At 52.0% G+C, this 6,215-nt stretch overlaps 1 long non-coding RNA gene across 1 annotated transcript; it reads right to left on the bottom strand.

Moving 5' to 3' along the window:
• Nucleotides 1-1,040: 1,040 nt before the first annotated feature.
• Nucleotides 1,041-2,782, bottom strand: LOC113971866. Its single transcript, XR_003535682.1, has 2 exons — nt 1,965-2,782; nt 1,041-1,876 (listed from the first exon to the last, which is right to left on the bottom strand). It is a non-coding gene; the product is annotated as an uncharacterized LOC113971866 (long non-coding RNA).
• Nucleotides 2,783-6,215: the final 3,433 nt, after the last annotated feature.

Genomic DNA, 6,215 nt, shown 5'->3' with positions numbered 1-6,215 from the left:
CGAGCCCAGCCGTGCCCTCTCCATGCCCAGAGCAGCATGCCAGGCAGACAGGCTGTCCATGGCACAGGGAGCCTGCACCAGCTTCTGGGAAACCCAGTGCTGCTGGTGGAGAAGGTGCCATAATGAACTGTGGAGGCTGTGGTGTGACAGGGTACTCCAGTGGCACCACATCCCCTCTTTCCTCTCCCTGCTGTCCCTGTCATGTCCTAAGTGGTCTCCTGCTGTGCCCTGGCAGGTGCATGGCTCTGGCTGGTGGGTGTGGAGGACATGGGGGGCCTGGATGGCTGTGGCTGCAGTACTGGGCCCCAGCATGTGGCTGTCTGAATTCCTGCACCATCTCATCCTGGGGGCTTTAGTTCTCAGTGAGCGCACATTGGGGCCCTTGGCACGTGAGACAGAGGTACCTCCTCTGAAACTTCCCTAGCTCTGGCATCCTCCAGGCACAGGGGGCAGGACTTTGTTCCTGCTCAAACTGCATCCAATGTGGTTGCCAGTGACTGCTTGGGCCAGGAGCAGCTTTGTATGGCTGTGCAGGGCTGGTGCCCAGAGCCACAGCCCTATGTGCCTGCCCTCAGGGGATTGGCACCAGCAGGTCGAGTCCTGAGCACTGAGGTCTGGAGCCAGACCTATGTGTGAGCAGTGGGCTGCAGGACTTTATGTGCCTGCCCTTTTGATTCTAGGCTGCAGGTGACTCGTCTTGACTTGCTAACAGCCTTGTTGGAGGTTTGAAATTACTGAACCCCACAGGAATGCCCGAGCAGGTGTCATCCTTCAAGGTCTTAGGCTCAGTGGACAGCAGCTGCACCCCAACCATGCAGGCAGAGCAGCAGCAGCCCATGGAGGTGGGTGTGTGCCATGGGCACAGCGGGGCTGGGGCTGTGGGCTGCCTGCCACCACTGGAAAGAGGCTCCAGCCGTTTGGCAGCACCAGCAGTGGGAGAGCCCCTGCTCCAGGAAGGTTGCAAAATGGATTTGGCAGAAGCAGCAGCACAGCGTGCTAAATGTGCTAAGCTAAACCAGCTTTGCTCTGCGGATTGGGGGTTTTTTTAATCACAAGCCTCCAAACAAAACGCTGCTTTGGGGGCTGAGCTGAAGCTGGGAATCCCTCTTCTGTTCCTGCCTTTCCGCTGCTTGTGGCAGCGCCGGCACTCCCGACTTGTCCATACCCCTCGCAGTATCTCACATGGCCCCTACAGCCACTGCAGCAGCACTGTGGAAAAATTCACTGTGTCTCCATAGAACTTGGGTCAATAGTCCCAAGGGATGAAGGGCTGAGACTGCCAGGGCAGCAGTGGCCAAGCCAGTGCCCCCAGCCTGACACCCTGGAGCCTCAGGGGCTCTCCCTGTGGGGCTGTCCATGCAGTGGGGACTCCCTTAACCCTTCTGGAGGGTGTTTTAAAAGCAAACATTGCAAAGCGTGTCCTGGTCTTCCTCTAGCTAGTGGGGGAAAAAAGAATACCCTGGAAATCTATTCTGGTCTTGTGTGCGTCTCAAGTGGAAAATTTCAGCTGTACTGATTTCGGCTGGCGGGGTTAAGGGAGGTGAGGCCCAGCTGCCGCTGGCTCTGCAGCAGGGAGGGCCGGCCGGCTCCGCACGCACCCGTCCCTGCCACGCGGGCAGGGCTGGGGCTGGCAGCGACTCCACGGGGAGAAAGGAAACGTGAACTCAGGGGAGCGCAGGGGGTACCCAGCCTTAAAGCAGCGTGGCAGCTGCCGCCGCTGTTACACCTTCCAGTCCCCAGCTATCCGGGTGCTGAGGGCTGCCTGTCCGTCTTGTCCCCTGTCCCCTAGCTGCAGTCACTCCTCTCGGTGCAGCCCATGGAGGGGGTGTAGCGGCAGGAATGTTGGGTGCGGTGGCTGACGGGGCCAATCCCGGTCCTGCAGGAATAACATGAAGCGTGTCACCAACCCTGCTGACGGCACAGGCCTTGAGCACTGGCCTTGAAATCGTGCCAGGGCAGCTCACCTCGTGCGAGGGACTGCGGCGTGGAGCCGGCGGGAGAGAGCGCCTCGGGGTCAGGCACAGGGGGAGAAGGAGGTGGCTCCTCAGCCTTCCCGTCAGTGCCGGTGTCCCGGGACATGCACTTTGGGACTGAGAGCTGGCTGGGAACTTGCCGTTGAGGCGTTTGTTGTTGGCAAATACTAGTATTTTGTTGAAATTGAAACTTTTAATGGTAATGTTCGTGTGTCTGTGAGGAGACCGAGTCCCCTGGTCCTATGTCTCAGAGTCTATCTCCCACCTCTGCCCTCCAGCTGGTACTAGAATGGGTAGGTTAGTCCCCATCCCCATGTGGAACAGGGAGGTCTTTGAGCTGTCTGGGGATCCAAGAGGAATGGCTTTTCCGGCCAGTCCTGCTCATGTAACCTGCTAACAGAGCTCCAGCAGCACTCAGCCAGGGTGGTGGCACAGCTCAAACTGGAAGGAGGGTTTATGATCCGGTGTCACAGGATCACAGGATAATTCTGTGGGAAAGGGGCCCCGGGAGGCCTCCGGTCCAGCCACTGGCTCTGGGCAGGTTCAGCCATTAGGTCAGACCGGGCTGCCCAGGTCTTCATTCCGTCGGGGCTGGAAAAGCCTGCGGGAAAGGATCCCGACAGCCTGTCTGCGCAGGCCCTGGCACTGCCTAACGCATCCGGACGGCTTCCCCCGTCTGCATTTCCAGGGGCATTTGAGGAGCGCGTTGGGCAGTGACGTGGCGGCTCGGGCCGTGTCCCTTGAGGCCGTGAGTCCCCGCGCGCCCAGCCCCGCGCCGGGACACGGGACCGGCCGGGACACGGCCCTGGGATGGGGCGGGGAGAACGGGGCAGGGCTTCCCCTCCGCCCCCGCCACAGCGGCCCCGGGCGGGCGCTGGAGCTCCCTGCTGGCCGCGGGACCGCCCGGCGCTGCCAGAGCTACGGCGGCCGCCTGAGGAAGCGGGAGCGGCTGAGGCGGCTTCGCTGCTTCCAAGCAGCAATACCCGCGTTGGGGCTCACTCAGTATTACTATTCCTGTTGTTCCAATGGGGAATTAGTGGGAGGAGGGTGTCAGAGCACAGTGCTGGAGCCCATCACTTCTGCTCACATAAACGCTGCTGCCCGGTACAGCCCTCTGCCGCCTCTGCATTCCCCGAACTGGCCGCAGCGAGCGAGGGACGAGTGAATTGTACTGCACAGCTCCCACCTTCACAGCAGGGATTTCCATTAGAGAGGTGTAATAAACTTATGACACAAATAGCTGAGTAGTTTTCTTAATGGGATGAAGAAGGGGCATGGTCAGAGGCTGTACAGTTGAGTAAAATACTACAATCGGGATCTAAAATCATGCAGATAACTCAAGTAAATCAAATTCTTGAGCCTGACATAGTTTTCCCTCCCATTTTTGACTGAAACCAAGTAGCTGCCCTAGTTGACATAGTACAGTAGGACATGCATTATTACATGATACACACCACTGTGTGGTCCGCACTACTGCCCACTCCAGCATTTCAATCAGAGAACATTAAAATAAAGTATTATATTCAACTGAACTTATAGGAAGCAGCAGATCAGAGTGAAGGGGGTGGGGACCAGCTCCTGCTGCCACATCCCAGTTCAGGCTGGCTTTGCCCTACAAAGCCAAGAGGGTAATCCTATTAATGCCCCTAATTCAGCTCAAAGACTGTGCAGCTGCAAAAAGCTGAAAATGTAAAGTGAGAGAAAGCTTGTTACTCCAAGCACAATAGGGCCTGTAATAGGGTAGGTCCCCACCAGTCCCACCCCTGCGGAGCAGACAGGTTCTTCGGGAACAGCCCCGGTGCCAGAGCCCTCCACTCCCCTCAGCAGCGTATGCTGTGGGGCAGGGGCTGCTGGCAGTAATGGATTATGCTTTTCCTTAAACCTCAGGGCAAGTACTTGATGCACACAACACTCACATATTAAAGTTGTAAATAGTAGTGAACTGTTGTAGTGAATTACATGCCCCTACTTCCTTGAAACTTTAATAAAGGGAGGAAATAAGAGCTCAGAGAATGAGCTAGAAGCCTGCAGTCAGCACAGTGCTTCCAGCACAAAGAAAAATTAAATGTGTGATGTCTAATACCTTTCTGTAGCACACAGAGCAGTCACAGAAACAATTTTTTTCCTTCGGTTATGATCAGGCCAGGTAAACTATCCTTGGCACGTACCCTGTTTCTTCTCCTGGCTCCTTGCAGCCAGCACCCATGGTGGGTAGAGCACAACAGACCCCCTCCTTTGGGCAGCCCCTGCCAGCCTGCTGCTCCTTGGGGCTGCATTTGCTTTCCAGCTGTTGTCCAAAGCCTTGGCAAAGCCCCAAGAGCATCCCCCCTCCTCATGGAAGAGGAGACTCAAGGTACAGTCCCTGGTCAGCAAAGGCAGTTACCCAGCTATCAAGGATTAAAAGGTTGTGGTTTTTTCCTCACACGGTAAGTTTTGAGGGTTTTTTTTTAGAAAAGAAAAAATAAAGCAGGCTTCAAACCTGAAACATCTCCACCCCATCTAAAAAAAAAAACAACAACAAAAAAACTCCCAAAACAACCCGAAAAAGCAGAATGAAGAATACATAGGAAGTGGCAACACATCGGTGGATCCAGGGCACCCACTTTTATTCTGATCCAAATGCAAGCCAGCTGTGCAGCTGCTCAGGCACAACAAAAAGCTGGAACCATTTTCCCGTTCCTGAGGAAGTAACTGACACCACCAGTACCACCAGTCTGGGGCCACAACCCTGGATCTTCCTTGGGAAACAAGGCAGGCTGAAGGGCTGTCTCAGGGAAGCTTTCAGGCCAAAGCAGCTGGGGGGTGTTTGCCATGCACAACCAGCAACGGCAAACAGGAGGGGCTGCAGCTGTCTAGGGAGCACGACAGAACCACATTAGTTCCAAGTACTACATAGAAATCATCCAGCTTTCATATTTTGTAAAAATTCCGAACTGCAGTTACAGTATGAATAGTAGCACTTAGCAAATCAAACTGAAATACATACTGTGTTCAGACTCCAGGTTGGCTTTAATGGCAGACTGTCTTCAAGTACAGTGAGTATTTCTGTTCTGACCACCACATCATTCAGAGAGAAACTTTTTTCAACTGATCTGTAAGTTAACATAAAATAACTCTCTTTAAGACTGCATGACAGAATCCTGTTGAGTTCTCATCTTAGGCAACTGTAACTTGTATTTAGTTGAAAACCATGCAGCAATCTGTCTTGTCTAGAGAAAAACCTCGACAGGTAGACTGCAGTCCATACCACTTCTTGACACATAGGGACAGTTAGTAACCTCAGGTTAAAAACAAACAAACAGAAAACCAACCCAAAACACAGGTTTCCCCACTATCATTATTTACTCCCTTTCCTACTTCCACATTTAATTACAGTAATAAATATTTCTTAGACTGCATCTTCAAAAACATAAGCCATTTTGTACACTTAGATGGCCTCTATTCTCACAAGTCCAAATTGAGAATTTTCTTAAATTTCAAGTAAAAGCTCATCAAGTTCTATAAAAATCTTTTTAACAGAAGTTAAAATTTCCTACCAGCTGGCACTTGTGTAAGATACACTTGCAACCCAAGGGTAGAAATTTTTCCTCCAACTAAAGGGTTTTAAAAAGTCTGACTTAAGGATCCAGATCTCAGTGCATCGTTTCTGACAATCCTCCTCCTCTTTCCCCCAGTTTTCAAGACAGGAAAGTTAAAATAAGAAAGTAAGGACCTTGAAGAAATCAAGAGGCTCCAGTAACGCAATACAGAAATTATGACCAGTTCATTACTCGATGCAGTTGGCACAAGTACTTGCAGCAGTCTGCTCTACCTTTACATTGTGGATATACCTAAATGAAATCCAGTGCAAGAAAGCATTGAGGTTTCTGAAGACTTGTGCAGCCATTCCCTTAGGAGTCAGCACTATACAGAACTAGCTGAAGTTGAAAGTTAAGATTTTTCAAATAAACACCATTAAAAAAAAAGGAGCCAAAGGTTCTGTGACAACGTGCAGAGTTGGACTAACCCATGCTGACTCAGGGCACTGCATGCACACGAGCTAAAAGACTAAACCTCTTCTGTGCACACCCATGCCTAGTGCAGGTTTGCTGTTTGGTGTTAAGAACTGAATCTAAGGTCATGCTCTAAAAACACCACAAATCGCATTTTAGCCTTCCAGCAACTTACATGACTTTCACCTCATACAGATTTATCAATCTTAAAATTTTACTGTTTAACAAAAAGCTGAACCTAGAGAAAAGA

Source organism: Neopelma chrysocephalum, unplaced genomic scaffold, assembly GCF_003984885.1.
Source record: "Neopelma chrysocephalum unplaced genomic scaffold, ASM398488v2 Primary Assembly neopelma1_86, whole genome shotgun sequence".
Taxonomy (NCBI): Eukaryota; Metazoa; Chordata; class Aves; order Passeriformes; family Pipridae; genus Neopelma; species Neopelma chrysocephalum.
The sequence above is the reverse complement of the archived record's forward strand: the minus strand, read 5'-3'. Positions and strand labels throughout refer to the sequence as shown.